Raw genomic sequence first — 20,695 nt, forward strand, 5'->3', positions numbered from 1 at the left:
TTTTGAGATATCACGCTCATAGGCAAACAGATATAATACCAAAAATGTGTTTCTCTAAGTCATAGAGGTTCAAAATGCAGAAATTCGTAAAAATTTCAAATTCGAATTTTTTTTCGACTACATTATTTTCTCTTACATATACAGAAAAAGTATAAAATAAATATATTCCATAGCGATACATTTATCTGAATGAACAATATCTGTATAAGCTCGGAATAAAATATGCAAAGCTAAAATCATGGGTCAGATAAAATTTCTCAAAATTGGACGAAAGAACACCTGCTATTTAAAAACACGTAAACATTTTAAATTGTCATTTCAGAAATATAATTACAAAGGTAAAATTTCTGCTAAAGTAGATTTTTATTATGTCTTTGGCGACTCATTGATTTGCCGGGATGACTGCTTGTAGATCAAACGGTCTGACCTATAGAGCGCCAACACACACATTCATTTTTATTAATAGTAGAAATAGATAATGTTACAATGTTAATATATAAGGTGCATATAATTATATTAATAGGATCACAAATCTATCCATTGTGGGCCTTGCGGTTACATATTCAACCAGTCCAATTTACGCTATGCAGCGATGTGAATCAATTATTAACTCTTTATTTAGATATTTAGTTTCAGAAATGAAATATGTGAACTTCCAAAATCTCAGTTTCAACTCTGAGGCAGAGATTGTTATCATTCTGACATTGCAAACAAAACATTTCGAGAGAAGGTGTTACCTTCAATGAAAATAGGCGATGTGACCTTCCTCTGGGCGAAACGAATTTGCCAGAAGCTATTTAAGCTATCAATTTCTTTCTTTAGTCATTGTTTTGCAAACAAATAGAAGAATATTTGCATACAAAGTGAGTTAACTCCGTTTAGAATTCGCAACGAAACGCTTTTGAGGAAATGCAGCTGGCAATCATTTTCCATTGCGATTATCAATCCAAGGGAACACAACTTAATGATGATAAGAACTTAAGCATGAAGTTATCGAAAAAAATTTCTAAAGCATGATTGGTAAAATAAAATATATTTCATCAATACAAAACAAAATATCAGCTTTAAAAATAGATAAATACACATATATAACATAAAAAGAAAATTATCTATCCATTTTATTATTATGAATTAAAAAATATTTTGTTGGTTATATTATTAATAATAAAGAATTGTATTTTCGCGCTCTGCAGGCTAGATCATTTAACTTAGAGCTACCAAATTTGGTACATATATACTTGAAAAAAAAAGGCATCTAGGAGAATTAAAAAAAAAATTAGATTAGAATATTTAATAATTAAAATTAAGATGCGTTTTTCCGTGATAACTTCCAAAGATATTAAAGTAGAACAAATGATTTTTTACACTGTTTCAATGATTCAATTAACTTTTCAATGATGACCAATTTACTCGCCATAAAATACTTTTATCGAAATTTAATAAACTTTCAAATTTATTTTTAATTATATTTTACAGTACACATCATTGTTGTAACGAAATCGAATTGCTTTTATAAATATTTTATCATGAATTTTTCTTCATTTACTGATGATAAAAATTTAAAGATTTGATTTATTTTCCTATATTGAACAGGGAAGATGTGTTAGAACTAGGGAAGCGTATCTAGGGAGTTTACTAAGAAAAAGGTTTTTAAGTATATGTTAAATACCGTTTTTACTTTCTCGTATACGTAATATAGAGAAAGTGTAGTCAAAGTAAAAAAATTCTAACTCGAGATTTTGACTAATCGTCACGTTTTGGATCTCCCTTTCAAAAAACATTTTTGGAAAATATCCGTTCGTCTGTCTGTGACAAAAAATATTTTTAAAAAAAGCTTTGATCGAGACTGATGAAATTTAGTATATTGACTTTATACCAAGTTTGCAGATTTCTATAAAATGTTCAGCAAAATCCATCCGCTCAGAGGAAATGTCTGAGGGGATGTTCGAATATAATTTAACACAATAACTACAAAACGAAAAGAACTAGATAGATAAAATTAGATATACAGAATTAACATCTATATTGTAGAGACCTGTCAAATTTTAGAACAAATCCAACAAGGTATTGAACGTCCGTCAGTATATACTTTTAGATACATAAGTTCATAGCTTACTTAGAAAAACATACTTTAGAAACAAACAGTTAATTAAAAAAACGCAATGACTTAAATATATCAAATTTGGTATAGTATTTTGTGACTACAAGGGCACTTTGGTGTCAAATTTCAGTGTCAATCGTTTGGGAAAAACGCGTCTAACACAAAATTCGACTTTTAGTTACTATTAATGAATATCAGAGATAAATCACCAAATAACTCGCCAAGGATCACACGAAATGCTAAATTCAAGCCAAAAGTTAATATTTCGTAACTATTGTACACCAATGTCATGTAAGATGCTTTCTGGCATAACAAGTTTATTAGAAAGTATGCGAAAAACTTTGTATTAATACATCTTACATACATACTTATTAATAAGGAGTAAAGCTTCTAAAATAGTATGTTTTATATATCTACCAAAATTTGAATTTTAAGAATACGTTACACAAAAAATTATAGAGACCAAGATACGTATAAAGGATATAATTGAAATTTTTAATAATCATTGTTTCCGGCGACCCAGATGATCAGCAAGATAGCTAATTTTTAATAAAATTGCACATTCAGTCTTGTGTTGTAAATGTTATGACAGGATTTTAATTACTATTTTAAGCATCGTTAACATCTAAAACAGTTCATAATCTATAATAAATCCATTTTTTGGAGAAATTTAATTAATGAAACTGAAATTCAATTTTTTTTTAAATTAACAGATGTGAATAAATTTTACCATTAGTTAAAATCACAAAAGCTATTTAAAAAATAAGATTTCTAAAACAACATTTTGTTATATAAAATTTATCGCTCAGATGTCTTTATACTATTAGAACAAATCAAGTGAAATACATTATAAATATAAAATTACAAATACTCTACAAACTAAAGCAATAATGAATTTTACATGTATTTATGTGCTGGACAGAGAAAGATAAGATTCATCATACCCAAAATTAACGAATAATATTATTTTCCACTACTACTTAAAAACCATGTATAGTGCTAAGCTGATAAGAATGTTTTATATGGCCGTTTCATCCAGTATTAAGCTAATGAGGAAATTTTATAGAGCAAAGCGGATTATGTATGATAACGTAGAAAAAATAACGTGGCTACTAGGGCTAAAATGGTGGCATAGAAAATGCTTTATTTTAGTGTCTCTCAACGAGATCTCATAAAAAGGTTCGCGACCAGTCTATAAAAAATGCATTGCTCGTAAAAACCTTTGCGTACGCCTAGGAGCACGTGGTCTAGCTTATATTGGAGGAGAATTTTTACCGGGATGGTATTATAAAATGGAAATATGGACGGTAAGTAACGTCTCATGGAGGTTGTGCACCTCTACAATTTTCTAAGCTTGCGTTCATGGTATAATAAAGTTCATTCGGAAAAGTGAGCATTATTTAAAGTGGAATATGTTTCTCATCAAGCCCTGTGTGAAAAAAGAAAGAGTTTTTTGGCGATAGAAACTTCTTAAACGTAGATCGTTAAAAATACCAAAACGAATATTTTTGGTGATTATGGCCATGATCATTGTTATTTGTAACGATAAACCGAGTATTTATAACTTAAGTTTTTGTGCGAATGAATAGCAGGCTTTTAAAAAGAAATATATAACGCGAATATTTTCATTTTTATTTGCGCGTTTATGTTATTTTAGATCGATAAAAAATAAATTAATAATGCAAAATAAGTTCAATTTCATCCGAACTATAAGAATTTTTATTTATTTTTTTAAAAAAAGAAAGAATAGAAATGTATAAAAAGTTTCTCTTTCATGCATGGCATGTCATCAAATAACCTTAATACAATTTCCCAACAAAATTTGTATTTTTTTAATAGGACTTATGAATTCCAGAAAATAAATAAAAAAATACTTAAATTAATTTAAAATTCTTCAACGATTTTAAATATTTGACTGCCCCTTTTTCTCTTCTATAAAAAATATTGCATTAAATACAATATTTTTTATTTCCATGTATTTAGAAACTTGTTTTTAAATTCTCACTGTTTTTCCAATAAGAAGTTTTTGTATGCATATTAATAATTGGTTACTTTGTAAATTTAACTTCCTGCTATAAAACTAACGAGGCATATTGAAAATTTAACTTATAAATTTAAATTTTAACCAGATAAAAAAGACGACATTCATGCTATACTATATTGACATAATGATTCCTCATCCAAATTTAAATGAAATCGGGCCCTTAAACATAAAAAGATTTTTCTCGAAAAAAGTATCAAGAACAGTGGTGTAGTGACAGGGGTAAAGGGGGAATATAAATTCTCCAGACACTGGCCTTTGGGGAGACGAGTGCACCATGGTATAAAGTGTTAATACGCTAATATCATTTTTAAAAAAACAGAAACACGAGAAGAAAGGCACAAAATAATAACATGCTTGCGCACCACTTGCACTTGGGAAAGGCGCTGATGACGACTTCGAAAATATATTTTGCACCTGCCGCTACTTACTCTTTATGTCACACCCTGATCAAGAAATCCCGATTATTCAAAATTCTTAAATAAAACCACCATGATTTTCATTAAGTGAAAGTAGAATGTTTAGGAAATTTTCGATACAATGTTATAAAATGAAAATATAAACAAAAATTAGTATAAAATGTATATAAATCATATATTTAGGATAAAATTATGAATTATCAATGTAACTATTGTATCAATTAAAAAGCCTTGTTTCTTTTGTGTATGTGTGTGTGTGTTTTTTTACAAAATTTTCAATTTAAAAAAAATCCTTTTTATAATGTCTTAGTTCATATTACATTACCTCATAGTTATAAATTACAAGACTTCATTATTCTTAAAATATATTATTTGGAAGATGATTCTTTGGTGAAATTTATTTCCCAAATAAAATAAAAAATCGCTGTAAAATTATAATTTAGAAGTATTTGAATTCACATAACATTAACTCACAAATATAAAATACAAAACTTCATTATTCTTAAAATATATTATTTGGAAGATGATTCTTTGGTGAAATTTATTTCCCAAATAAAATAAAAAATCGCTGTAAAATTATAATTTAGAAGTATTTGAATTCACATAACATTAACTCACAAATATAAAATACAAAACTTCATTATTCTTAAAATATATTATTTGGAAAATGATTCTTTGGTGAAATTTATTTCCCGAATAAAAAATAAAAAAAATCGCTGTAAAATTATATTTTCGAAGCATTTGAATTCATATAACATTAACATAGAATTACAAAATGCAAGCATTTAATTGTTCTTAATATACTATTATAATTTAATTATAATACTAATATTTGGTTTATGCCACTTACTTTATCAGATAACGATCAAAAACAATTCAAAGACGAACTCCATGTATCAGCACATAGCTTTAATCGTTATATGTACGAAAAAAAAAAGTGAAAAAAAAAAAAACACGGACAGATAAAAACTATTTAAAATCATCAATCGCCCATTGTTCATCCTTATTATAAAGAACATTTCTTCTATCGGAACAATAAAACATAAGAATTAATTATCGCCTGCAAAAAATAAAAGCTGCCACAGAAAGAAAAGCAAAAACAATCTGAGCTCGTTTGTGTTGCCATTTTTTTTCACGCTATCTTACATTTCCTTTCCCTGAGAGATTTTGCGGAAGTGCGCGCGCTTTATCTCTTAAATACTGGGACGTTTTTTCCCTTTGGAGACTTTTAAAAATCGGGTTCGCACATATTCTTCGCTCCAGTAATCATGTGTGAAAATGACAGGGAAAGTTGGAGTTCTGTGAAAGGTTAAGATCGACAGAAACGATGAGGGTTTAAGAAAAGATGAGAATGCAGATAGCACATTCGAAGGGACGTGATTTGGCATTTGAAAGAGCAGTTAGGAAGTTGCTAGAAGCATTGACAGTCTGGCGCGAAATCTTCCGGTAGTTAATGATGATTGATTAATTGATTGATGACAAGAAAAGATGGCTGAAGAATATTTAAATCCAATGTCAAATTGCAAAGAATTTTTCTTTCTTTTTCACTCAGATTAAAATTAAGATCTTCGTGTTAAGGCTTGCGATAAAATAATAATGATGGAATAAATAAATTTTCATTAGAAAAGTTGATAAAATCTTTATTTTCGTATTTATTTAAGTAATTTCAGATGAATTTTAAGTGAAAGAAAAATATGAATACATTTTAAGTTTAAAAACAAATGAATGTAACGCTTTATGGAACAGAATGCAGAATTTATCAAGTGTACAATTCAGGAAATAAATTAATAATTTTTGACAAAAACTGGTAATACAACGTCGACTATTGATAAAAGACCTATTAGGTTTAGATGTTGGTTATTTAAAGAAAACGTCACATAAACTAGCATCCGACTTCCCAGATATACATACCATATAAAGAGAAGACATAGCCCATTACAACAGACAATCACAAGCAACGAATTTTCGATAAAAATGCAATTAGAATCCGCAATTTCGAAGTCGATGCTTGGTAATTTCACCATGGCCCAATCAAGGACAAAAAGTTTCAAAAATTAAAATATTTAGACAAAAAAATTTTTAAAAAAAATCTGAATATGTTACGCTTTGAAAATATGATTTGCTACAATATTTTTTTTATCATTTATTTCGAAAATCTAATTATCCACAAAATATTTTTTATGGAATTCAAATTGTGGAAATATTTAGATTCAAGCATATGATGCAAGGTTTATGTAGGTACATCTGTGTCTAGATTCATTATGCTTCCGATGTTAATTCTTTTTTTTTTTATCTTAAACCAGTGGTGGCCATTAAATCGATCGCGATCACCAAGACATTTTGGGGTGACCGCCTTTACTAAGACCTAAGTCTCGCATACTAAAAGAAACATTTATGGAGCACAGACAGTTATTATTATTATGTTTGAAGTTATGTAGATAAGTACATATTCCGCATTTATTATTGTTATAATAAATATTGTAGATCTTTTTTTCAGCTCCCCGCATCTATACCACCGGGTGGACTGCAGCACCTTGAAAAAATTAGAAGTAGCCCGTTCCTTGGGGAAAATCTGCCCACCCCTGTCTTACTGTTCCCAAAAACTTTCTGTGCGAATTTGAATATTGAAGCCATAATTAAAAAAAGGGCCGAGATAGCCTGGTTGGTAAGGCGTTGGATTCGCGTCCCTTGGGTTGCGAGTTCGAACCCCGCCGGCCTAAGACTCCTCGTGTGTGTGGTGGCTGGCGCACGTATAAATCTGTCGTGGTCACAAAATCCTCCATGTCGAGAGTAATAATACCACTGTGGGTACTGGATCAGGGGTGATTGTTCTCTGATTCAGGTCTAAATTAAGATCCGTGGATGAATGAATGAAATCCATGAATGAAGTCCGCCCCGTAAAAAGGGGTTGTGACTTGCGTGTAGCTAAGTCGTACTCTTGGCCCTAGTTGGCGCTACTGAAAAACAAGAGACGCATCCTTGGCTTAAAATCGCTGACTTCTAAAGTCAGTGGGCTTGTCTATGACAAGCGCCATTTGAAACAACAACAACATTAAAAACTATAAAAATAATCGGGAAAATATAAAGATGACTTGAAAGAAAGAAAATCGGGAAGATATAAAGATTGGTATATAAAGCGATAGACTTTTGGAATAATAAACTGAGAAAGGAAACATTAATTGATTAAAAGACATTTTCTCTTAATCAAATTTATTTGTTAAATTCCAATAAAACGTTTTGAATCATGGTGACTTTCTAAGAATATTTTTGAATTTTAATACGAAAGAATTTATCAAAGTAGTCGATGTCAAGTTTTTACTAACTTATTTGAAATAAAGATTTATATTTTAGGAATATATTCCATTAAAATCGGTAATATTCCGTTATATTTTAACACAATGAAGGTGGCATCTCAATTAGCAAAAAAAAAAAAAAAAAAAAAGGCCCAAGATTTTAAAGATATTTTCACGATACTATCTGGGATTCAGAGTACCGTAGAAATAGTGTATTTCGTACAAATAGGAATATTGTAAAAATCGTATGGTTTTTAGTCTCACATATTTATTGTACAAAGTATCAAAAAATATATAATTAACCTCTCTCATCACTAACAGACGAAAAGCGAAAAGCAAATACGCATGTTTTTCGCCAACAATGTGTTAAAATTTTATGCTTAGTAAGCACTAATCCAAAATTAAGGCATGATGGGTTAACATTAAATGTAAATTCCTAATCAGCTTACAAACATATTTATATTATATTCTTTGCAAATTAGTTCCCAAGACGCAAATAATAAAACTCTTTCATGATTACACTCTTTTCCATATGACAACAATATAGAATGAAACAAAAAACAAAGGGTAAGAACCCTACAAATCCCAAAATGATATACCAAAAACTATGACCTTGAATCACGCAAACGCTTATCACGTGGTGACAATGCAGACGATTTTCTGCTTAAACGTTTAGTGTCGCACGATTTCGATATGCTTCATTTGCTGTTGTCTTCCCTTCCAGGCACTTGGAAACATAACTGTTATGTAACCTCTGTTACATACAACCTTTTGATTTTTTTTTTTATGTAACCGCGTCGTGTCACTCAATGTAATTCATTAGCATAAGAACTTTACCCTACAAGTGGTAAGAAACAATGCCTCATTTCGAATCAGTTGGCTAAAAGTAGCGGAATTTAACAGTTGATACAGCTCATTGCACATTTCCAAATCTTCCCAAAGTGATCTTATGATATCAATAATGATCCGGTTTTTAAAGCCAATTAACATTTTACCTTTTCAAATCAGATTACTTTGATGATAAGCAATACAAAAATATCTGAAAAGTTATTGCTTCTATTTTAGACCAAAATTCAGAATTTATGCAAAAATGACAAGTAATCTGCAACTTTGAAAAAGTACTTTCAATCATATTAAATTGATTGCACATTTGGAAGAAAATAATGATAAAATACCTGATTACAGGAGAATCTAAATTATAATTTGTATAATGAAGTACAACCTAGGAATTGTCAATTTCCGAAATTTGTATTCCGAATGAATAAGTTAAATAACCGATTATTGGAACATTTCTAATCCTTTTTATATTTAAATTTTGGGTATTTTATAAACGACCAGGAAAATCAAATTTAACAGTACAATGCAAGTTATAGTAATTTTATTCTCACAGATACAGTTAAAAAGAATTTACGGCATATACTGGAAAGTTTTATATATACAAGGAATCTTTTACGTTTTAAATTAATATTTCATTCAATATGAAGAATATCATTCGCTTCCTCTTTTCCCGATCTAAATATATATACTGAGAGTAAGATGACACTCAGACGTAACTTTTTTTTTCTTCGCATTTTGTAAATAGTAGGAGAAACTACGATTATAGAAAACCGACGACAGACAATGACAGTTATTGAAGATTTATTGCCACAGATTTATTAACATCTAAGTTACCATCTAGCACATACATTGATGACGTTAGAAACAATCAAAATTTGGACTTGAAAATCATTTTCCAGTCTCTAAGATATTGCAGTTATAGAAAAACATTAAATACAAAAGTTGTTTGTCCTAATAAGACGCTAATTTTTCTATCTTCAATATTAAGAAAGTTACAGCGAAATGAAAATTTTAACCCCACCCCCCACCCCAATCATTTCCATCCCTTTTGAGCTAGATGGACCATTTACGAACTCCGAGATTTTTACATTTCTAACAACATATTCCAAACCAGTTAAAATCCAAACAAAATTACTCTAGTTATTCTGTTCACACAGACAAAGCGTTATACGCATATTTATATACATAAACATTTGAACGAAGGGTAGTTTGGATTCTAGGGACTATGGTCAGTAAAGAACTGAAAATTTTTCCCGAAGTCTTGTCATGAGAACCACCATTGCAATAGGTAATCTTCCTATAGAAATCTGCCTAAAAGGATTTATGGCATGTATGCGAAAGATTTAGATATATAAGAAACCTCCATTTTAAGTTGATATTCATTTTATATATGAAGTATATTGGTCGTTTTCTCTTTTTCAAATCTTACTATATCGATGATAAAATAGTGGTGTTATTAGACAGAAGACTTAGAATTCTTCAACAATTGCTTCGATTCCGATTTTTAACATTTTCAACGCCATGACTCATGCTTGAGATTCGGCCATCTATCTAATTAAATGAAAACTTCTTTGTTATCAATTGACTGTAATATAGAAAGGGTCATCTTATCAAAAAACTGGCGTGAATCACAGGTGATTAAACTGTTTAATTCTTCCTAATTAATTACACAAAGTTATCATGCCATCGGTATGTAATTATAAAATATTACCATCACATAGACCCACATTCTGCATTAAATATTGCCATACATAAGAAGAATAAAAGAACAGAACAAAATTTTACCTTATTCCAACAATTTAAACAGTATTGCAAAGCGCAAACGAAACATGCGTCTCTTTCGAATGTTAGAAAAACTCTAATAATCAGGAAAAAACTATGTATGATATCTGAAGACAGATAACAGCCCATTTCGTAATTCATTTCCTATCTCTTTTCCGTCCGGCACCTTTATTTAAAAAGAGAGACGACGTCACCCGATAGCGGGGCACAAATCTTCTTCAGTAAAACAAGGCTTAACTGCTGAGTGTGTGAGCTGGTCTGCGCTTTCTAAATGCCAATTCACACCTGGGAAAACGTAAGATCTTGACGATTCAGCTGTCTGTGCAAACGTAAACGTCTCTCAGGGCCCTTTCAGAATCAGGAACACCTTAATTTTCTACTCAGAGAAACGAAATGGAATCTAGTTCGTCACGCTGCAGGTGAAAGGAATGTTTCACGTTACATCGAATATTTGGCATGGCATCGTAGATTAACAAAGATAAAGTTTTTTAGCATGTGGAAAGGCGTCTAACATTGCAATGATAGTGTTATTTTTGGCTTTTACTTTTAAGGTGTGTTGTGTACAGCACCTGCTGTGATTACATCGTGACAGTGGAAAGTAATGTGCGCAGGTAGTTGTAATTGTGTGTTTAAATGCCTAAGTATAAGCAAATTAAAATATGTATTTGTAGTTATGCGTTTGGTTACCTTTTTTTTTTAACATACTAATCTCTCTTTATGATAAATAGCTCTTTTTTTTTAATCATTAAACATTGTAAGTTGAAGATTAAAAATTCAAACTGAAAACACGTTTCTAAATTTTATATATGTAAAGCATTTTTTTTTTTTTTTTGAAGCAGTAGCAGTGGCCGAAGTCAGAGAAGACGCTTTGAATTTTTAACTTCCATCCCGGGAGTCATGATTTTTTGTACAAGCAAAAGCAGAACACAGAACGACACAAAACGAAATGAGGAAAAGCTAATGAAAATTTTATCCCTGTGAATATATACTGTGAGATTTTAAAAGGGATTTCCAACATGTGCCAATCACAGGTAAGGGAATTATAGGGATCTTTTTGAAGAATTTGCTAAGATCGACAATATTTTATCCCTTCACTCGGAGTGTGGGAACTTGTCTGCTTTTAGCCGATTCAGCAATTTTAGAACTGGCGTTGTATTAATTAAATAGAAAAAGTGGAATGGGATCAGGAAATAAGAGAATATTTTAGAATGAAGTTAATATGGGCTAATTTAAGGCAAAACTTTGAAAATTAGAATTGAAATTAAATTTTAAAATATCATTACATTATATTATATATATAATAACGTTCCACAACCACAACCATTAGTCTGATTTCGCCAATTTTTGCCTCGTATGAAAACTTACGATCTCTAGATACGTCATCAATAATCGCTAGCCTTCCACTACTTCCATTTCCGAAAAAGAAGTTTCAAAAACATTATTTCCATTTCATAACCACGCTTTCAAGTTTCAAGATCGAAGCACCCCCCTCCCCCTCATTTCATATGAAAGCTCTGCCATTAAATATCTTAATAAAAATTGCCCTTTCCCCTCCCACACACTACCATCTTAAATTTCCAAGAGATATTTCAAAACAAATCTTTGACAGAGCCCTCAACCGCCACAGGATTGATTTCTGCCATTTAACAGATAATGTCAGCCAATTAGAATGCTTAGTGTTCAAACTTACTTTAAAATAGTGCTTTCTTTTATTTTGATAAGATGTAGTTCAATCAAGTTGATTAATATGTTATGCAAGCAGCTGGCCTCAGAAAGCAGCTAATATAAAACAAAACAACATAATAATTCACTTTCTAGAACAGGATTTCTTGTATTTTTCAAGCCATAATTTCGCATGGCGATCATAAATTTTTAATAGACGACAGAAAATAAATTTACTTAAATTCTCGATATGGAGATGCAACCTATAATAACACCTTTAAGAAAGTGTAGGTACACAGAAAGATATTAGATATATTGCTAACTTAATTATTAACAAGTTGTATTTTTTTACATCAATATAAGCAAATGAAAAAGTGAAAAAATCATAATCAATCAAATGTAGTTTGTTATTGAAATACGGATTAAGTTAGTAATAAAAGTCCCACATTGAAATTAAAAAAAAAATCAGAAAATTCAGTTGTTTCAGCTATAAAAAATGAGATACAATATTTCAAACAAACCCACAATTTTAAATGTCTAAATTATGTGAATCATTAAGGTATCTAATTAAATTTCCAGATAATACATTTTGATCTACCTCTTGGAATAAAAAATTTATTAATAATAGGTTAATTTTAAATGATATTAAAAAATTCCAATGCATAATTCACCACATAAATTAACTTGTAATCCACAAATCTTTTTTTTTTTTTAATTATTAAGAGTAAATCTTCCCTATGACTTTCAAAATGATCATTGACAGTTCTTAGAAATACCGGTTCTTGCATTATTTCATGTACAAAGAGGCAGATAAATGACAACATCAAACCATTTCGAAACCAGCGGTTACAATTATGCCTCTCTGATTCGTGATTGACTGATGCAATGCCATTAAATCCTCGCACACGATAAAGTCTCGCCAATTCTTGATTTTATCGCCAATTCCAACTTCCATCCTTCAGTTATTACAAAATAGTGGCGAAACAGCGGCAATTTCGGTAATTTAAAGTTTATTCCGTCAGTTGTTATGACAGAAGAGCAATACAGGTAGCCATGAATCACTGACAGACGCAGCAGGTTGTGATATTTCGAAAAACCGTTAACTTAGAGGAAAAAAACACGAAAAATCTAAAGTTTTAAGGCTTTGGTTTTCAGCAGAGTGAAAACAGTTATTTTTCGCAAAGTAGCCAGAAAGTTACTGGTTGATTTCAGAAAGGAAGATAAACTACTCTGGACATTGGCAAGGCGGAAACGAATATCCATTTCCTGTCCTGGGCCTTGCTGATATAATTTGCTAAGGGAAAAAAAAATCTTTTCATTTGTTAACAAGGCAATTTACACGAAACAGACAAAATGGTAAAAGTATCTTATTAATTTGTTATAAAAACACTCCAGTTGACCCCAGAACTACGAATTTATTTAATTTCCCAGTTAGATGGATGGAGTATTCATAGTTATTTCAATGTTTATAATAATATAAAAGACACATGAGCATGTTCAAATTATTTTTGTTTTTTAAATTAATTGAATTTTCGATTTAACTATATATTTAAATATTATTTAAGTATAGAAAAAATTATAGGATATCTGCATCTCAATGTATAAGTTAGGCATGATTATATGGGATGATGTTAGAGTTTAAACACTATAAAACCACGTTTAACCCACTGACTGCGTCATTTTTTTTAAACCACTATTTAGACGCAATGTTTGCAAATAAGTTCAAATATTTTTCAAACAAAGTGAATGGACACAATATGTTATAAGATAATAATATGATATAATAAAAATTTGTAATCGCAAAAATAAACACTTTAAACTGCGAAAAACATGGGATGCATTAGAAAATGGACCGATTGCCAATCCGTGAAAATCGCAGGATAAGCAGCTGGTGGTTTAAAAGTCTCTTTTAAAATGGGGGGGGGAGGTAAGTGAAACAGTGATAAGCACCTTAATAATTGGTTGCAGTGACTCGGCTATGATTTCACACCTTTTCATGTAATTAAACGAATACTTCTTTACAACAGTTAAAAGATAGCAAAAAGATGCCATCTAATTAAATAGATATCCAAATTTTAAGAAGAAACCATAATAGGAAACGTGTTAGCAAACTCATCTTAAATAAAGGCGGAAAGTTGGAATAGGACTATATATAAAAATATATTTTAAATCCATCAACGATACTGATATTTGACACAAGTTATTTTGTCCGCCATTCTGCAAAAATATTATCACAGTTGTATCGCATTAATGTTATCTTCATCGCCAATGTATTTGTATTTAAAATAATTCATAAAAATTCATTCTTATAAATATCATTACATTCTTTTTTATATCTCAATACTTTTTACTGTAATCAGAACATTATACGCAAGAAGATTTTTTTTTAAATTTTATTGAAAACGACATGTTATCCAAGCATTTTAGCAATTTCTGTTTTAATTTCATCATTTCAATTTTTTTAAACGTTTTGAAGGATTAGAATCTCATACAGACTGTTACGCAAGTTACACAAAATGCAATTACTTATTTTAAAAAATGCATAAAGCTGAATAGAGAGATAAACCCTTCACACTACCATTATGCGTTTCAAGAATACATAATATTAAATCCAATTCAAATACTGCTTTTGGGTACAGTTTCTACAACATTAGTTATGTGACAGAAGATATTAATCGGATTTACTCTAAGTTAGGAGATAAAGAGCTGTGCTTTGAATAAACAAAAGCAGAACCCGTTAAACAATATTGTAAAATATTGTGCGCTCCTTCATATATTTTTCTATACATCGTTGTGCTTCTGCGAGAGTCGACCTGTTAAATGAAAAAAGGGTGTCCTAAAATTAACGCAAGATTTGAATTCGCAACCATTAGAGCAGTAAAAAGTTGCTAACCTTATTAAAACACCATTTGACAGCTGATAGTTTAGGGTTTGTAAAAATAGAGCTTTACACGATAGAACAACATATTAACGCAAGATTTGAATTAATAAAAAACACATTTTTTTCGTTAAACTATTAAATTTTTATTGAATTATAAAGTACACAGAATAGGGCTATATATAGAATAACACATAAGGCAAATGGCCCCCACGGTTTTGCTGCCACATACGCACTCTTTTGTCAAAATTTTTCCACGATCATTTTGTATAAATGTTCATAGAAATGAATTTTGTTGATGCAGCGTTGAATTTCCTCCTTCAATGCACGTGTGCTTATGGGCTTGTTGACATAGACCTTTGACTTCAAATAACTCCATAAAAAATAAATCTAACGGTGTTAAATCTCACGATCTAGGTGGCCGATTCTCAAATTTTCAAACTGTGGCCGCCTGACTTTCATTATTTTTAAAACATTGTTCAATAATGGAAACACGTTGCTTCATCGTGTAACTCTCTAGCTGTTAAATGATTTTTTAATAGGGTTGCCAACATTTTACTGCTCGAATGGAGATAAATTCAAATCTTGCTTTAATATTGGAACACCCTTTATTTCAGATTTCAAAGGTTTCATTATTTTAACAACTTACAACGATGTGTAAGCATACCAAGTATATTTTTTCCAATATTAATTGCAGGATCCTCAAACTTCTCATCGTAACACAAAAAGGAACAAAATGGATCTAATATTCTCTAGAATGAGAAGAACATTATTTAGTCATGATACATCTGTTAATTTCCATATTTTAAGCATTATCAATGGAAGATAGTCAAACTCATAACCGCGGAAAAGCAAATCCTAAAAACGCCCATCCCATGTGGCCGATGCCGCGTTGAACATACCTCTAGCCAGTCATTTAGCACGCCTGTCCAAAAGCGAGAGGTGATGATATACACTGACACAGATTCTTTGAACTTCATGAATCTTTTCTATTCAGGTTATTCAACTGAATTAATAAGTGTGATTTACAGATACAGTTGACATATCTTATCTTAAAGTTACATAGCTTCAAGACAAGAGATTAAAAATATTTCCGTACACTTTTGTTAAATGTTGATCAATAAGATCTTAATATACGAATAATTTATTGGTAAAGTATAAAGTGATATAACCGCCTTTGGCGACCCATTTATTCAGCCGGAATATTGGTTCTTCTGGGTGATAAATAATTAAAATGGAATGCATTTCTCAAAAATTCAGCTGCTTATTTGATAGAAATGAAAAATATAAATTTAATGGAATCGGTCTATAATAAAGAGTCATTTCGTGAGATAATATCTGCATTTGCATTTTAAAAATTCTATATGTTACAAAATAAAAGTGCAAGCGGAAATCTTACTTCGATGTAAACGCCCTGCAAAAGTTTTTTTTTATCTTAATTTTAACATTGGCAACCCCACAAGATTGAATGTTTTAATGGAATAATGGAATTAGTTTCGTCGATACAATAAAAATATTGTTGCAGCTTATATATCAAATTAATTTTTTTTAATTATTAAAATAAAAGGGCAAAATTGTAGGCAAAAAAGGGCAAAAAATAAATTTCCATCATTAAAAAGGTAATTTTTTTTAGTTTCAAATTACTGTGAACATCTTTAAGGAATAATGTAATGGAAGATATAGTTGAAAAAACTCAAAATCTTGCTTAAATTTGAATTAATTCATATTTAAATTTAACATTAAATTTTAAAAAGTTGATAGTGATAATTTTATCTAAAAGATATTGTGTCAAATTCCATTCATAGTGAACAAAACTGGAGATTTATATTAGACCTACAAACATTCATTTTTATATGTATACAGATTATCCATCCTTTGTGTGAAGACCAAATATAGAAGGAAATAAACAGACGAAGGATCCACACTAATTTATTTTAGGTTTATATATAACTATTCATTTATACATTTCAAAAAGCAAAATTAAAAACCATACCGCCATACTTAGAAATTTAAACGATATCATTAAAAAACGATTTTGACAAAAATGGTAGTTTAAGACAGTTGTTATATTAATCGAATTAGATGGAGATCGTATTACTTAAAAACATTTGGATTAATCAAAGCTTTTATCTAGTTCCTCCACTTTTCATTAAACATCATCCTTTTCGTTAATTCGAAGTCAAATCTAAAAATTGTAAAATTCTTTATTGTTTTTGTCAGTTAAATAGTCCATTCGTTATATGTTTTTATCGTTTTTAAATAATTATAAATTTTTATCGTTATCGTTTTTAAATAACTTTTAAGGTCCTAATGTACAAAAGAAATAAATGCTAAAAAATAAATTCATTAAAAAAAAATAAAAAATAATAAAAACATTCCAGCTACCTTAAAAAAATACATTAGATGTAAAATACACACGTTATTTAAGTTTTACCGTACAATCCCTGTATTCAAAGTAAAAACTTATTTACTAAACAAAATTATTATTTTTGATATTTTTTAACTGCAACTATTTCTATTCTATTTTTTTAAAAATATAATTCATGTATTATACGTTAAAAACTGCCAAATTTTAGACAAAAATCTTTGATTAAATTTTTAGTGTCAAAATTTATTGCTTTTTCCCCTTAGCTATATTCGCTTTTAGACTCGCTTTCTTATTTAAAATTTTCAAATAAAATGAAATTTTATTATAGTCCTGTCAGCTTCGGCAAACCAAGTTCTGTCACACTTCACAAAGGAAAAAAATTATAAATAATTTTGATGAATGAAATAATGCACATTAAAATGCAGAACGCGGCTAATTTGAATTCAGTCCATGTGTCATAGTGAACACCAAAAAAGGTGGGAATGCACTGACCTTGGATTGACTATTGAACCCAAAAGCAAGTGGAAACGAAGAGTCCATTACGAAAGAGATTATTGATCCACTCACTGAGGTGAATAGGTGGATTCCAATAAATGGAATTTCTCATCAGTCGAAATGACCGCTTCCGGGCACACAGAAAAGATCTCCAGTAAATCACACCCCAAAACATATCTCGCCAATTCAGTATATACGACCCTACTGTCGAACGTATTATTAAGTCATTTCGATCTATAAAGACAGGTGCGACATGATTCACAAGACTTTGAAAGAGGTATTTAATAGATGATTATCAGAAATGCATGCTATGTTTTGGGTTTTATTATTTCACCAGCTGTCATTGGCGACCAGTTTATTGCCGGCTGTTTTAATTTCAATTAAATCTCTTAAGAAAAAACTTGATGAACATGATTTCTTCAAAAAAGTATTGTTATAGAAAAAAAAAAATCAAATTCCAATGGGTATGCATTGGAATACCCCAACAGGCTTAATAACTGATAAAAACGCTTTATTCAAACGAAAATTTGAATGCAGAAGTAACAAAACAACACTTAGAGAAATAAACAACCCACACGCACTAAAAGATTACTAAATAATCGCAACAGTACAAAACGCTCAGGAGGAATTAGCTGGAGATCAATACCTAAGCGGGAGAATTCGCTCAACTACTCGCTTGAGCTTAATTGAACTACTACTTTCGGTTCAACTCCGCTTTTCATGGCTCCGAAACAGGGCATCGAATATTCCATAACAAATGCTGGAACTCGAGTTATAATGAAGCTATCATCAAGATTCTCGAATATTCTGGGTTTTTCCTTTTTATCAACAAAGTAGCTAAATTCATCGCCAAGATTAATGTCAAGGGCAGGGATTAGAGACTCGACATCCATTCAACAACTATTACTATATTTGCGAAATTATCTTCCTTACCAGGGAACTCACTGCACAATTACAAATTCGTAACAATAATCTTTAGCCTTAAATTAGAACAGACAACAAAGTAATGTTATTTTAATAGTTTTACATCTTTCTCGTTTGTTGTGTATGAGAAAATTACCATTAGATTCGAGTCCCATGGTATCAAAGGGAGGCATTAAAACCTTAAGTATGTGAACAATGAATTTCAAATTTCACGTTGTATTTCGTTGTAGTGTAATTTCACTTTGATTTTTAAAACAACATGCCCAAAAATAACAGTCTCAATATTTATTATTTAGACTTCGACGGCAGAAGAAAATGAGATTAAATATGTGGTGAAACATTGAAAAGGGTTTGAATCTCATTGCAGCAATGAAACCCATCTTTAAAAATTATGTTAAAAATATTTTTTTAAACTCATGCCATTAAAATTGTCATCATTTTATGATGACTCAGTTAATAGACTCGGAGATCAGACCAGAAATTTAAAAAAAAGGCACATTAAACACATATGCTTCTTAATAATGATTTTCCGACTATAATCATTGCTTAAAAATAAAACTCGAAAGTTAAATTCTTAAATAAAGTTTTAAAAAACGTTTAGAAATCCACAAACAATAAAGTTTTGCAAGTTTTGTTTGTTTATAAATTTAAAAACAATAAACTTTAGAGAAAGAAAAGAAAGAAAAAAAAAGGAGGAAAAATTTCTAAAATGTTTTCTGGAGGAAGTCGCTTTGTTAGCTTAATTCCCATTTTAAAGACACATAATTCGAGACAAGATTTTTTATTTTAATATTTCGTTTAAATAAGAAATATTTATTAAAAATCGCAACATGCTCCAGACAAGCGAATAATAATAATAAGTATTATTATTATTATTATTTTAATATTCAGTCCGATCGTGACAATTAGCCCTCTGTTCGATGGAGACAAAATCTGAAAACACTTGAGTATTCTTTATAAGCTTATTGCATATCTTGAAAGCCAGTTATCATAATTCTGATCACTCAGATCGCCGGACCGAAAGTCACACTACGCATTATTATAACTGTGATATAAAAGATTTCGTGATATGATTTATTTTTGGAGTATGCAAAGGATCGTCTAAAAATATAAAATGTACAACTAAAATGATTACACTGCAATATTGTAGAATGTAAAAATATGCGAAATATTAAGGAAATAAATATATCTCTACTAATAATAAAAGAAAATGTTGTGTTGATACTCTACTTCACCAATCGATTGTGTGTATTGGTGTTATATTTATTGGTGCTCTACAAGTTCGGTTTTGAGATTTCATACTTGGTACATATATACTTTGGAGGATCGGAATGCTCAAATCGAAGCGAATTTTTTAAATTTTAATTAAAATATTAATTACGTTTATTCCGAGTTTAATTTTAGTTTAGTTATATTAACGTCCCGTTGTAAAGCAACACTAGGGCTATTTTGGGACGGATCTCGTAATTCTGAACCGCGGTCAGATCACGAGGACGACACTTGAGCTGGCACTCCCCTCTCCACACCACACCAGCGGAAGGATGTTTGGCCCTGGCGGATTTAGCGTGCAACAGATCCCCTTACACGATGGTTCTTCGTTGAAATCGGGTCACAAACCTGAAACCCTATGGCTCACGAGCCGAGACCTTACCACCAGGTCATCGCGGTCTCCGTTTATTTGCGAGAACTTTTGAAAATATTACAGTTTCAAAATAATTTTTACATTAACTTAAAATTCAAAAATCATATTTTTAATGATACAATTTCTTTTTCCATTTTTAATTAATTTTGAAAAATATTTTAAGCGCAGTTTGTAATAGAATAATACAGTACTGAAATGAAACAAGTAGTTTTTATTGTTGCTATTAATGCTTAATCTTTTTTTAATCAAGATA

At 30.2% G+C, this 20,695-nt stretch overlaps 1 protein-coding gene across 2 annotated transcripts in view; it reads right to left on the reverse strand.

Annotated features, from left to right (window-relative positions):
- Positions 1–20,695, reverse strand: part of LOC129988011 (putative polypeptide N-acetylgalactosaminyltransferase 9) — a 180,328-nt gene that overhangs the window by 102,599 nt on the left and 57,034 nt on the right. Inside the window, exon 1 of one of the 2 annotated variants that reach the window (XM_056096079.1) lies at positions 10,477–10,590. The exons of the other annotated variant lie outside the window; for it this stretch is intronic. The gene's annotated coding sequence lies outside the window, so the exon portion shown is untranslated. Of the gene's footprint in view, positions 1–10,476; positions 10,591–20,695 lie in introns of those variants that run through there. 2 annotated transcript variants of the gene reach the window in all.

This window comes from Argiope bruennichi, chromosome 10 (assembly GCF_947563725.1).
Source record: "Argiope bruennichi chromosome 10, qqArgBrue1.1, whole genome shotgun sequence".
Classification (NCBI taxonomy): Eukaryota; Metazoa; Arthropoda; class Arachnida; order Araneae; family Araneidae; genus Argiope; species Argiope bruennichi.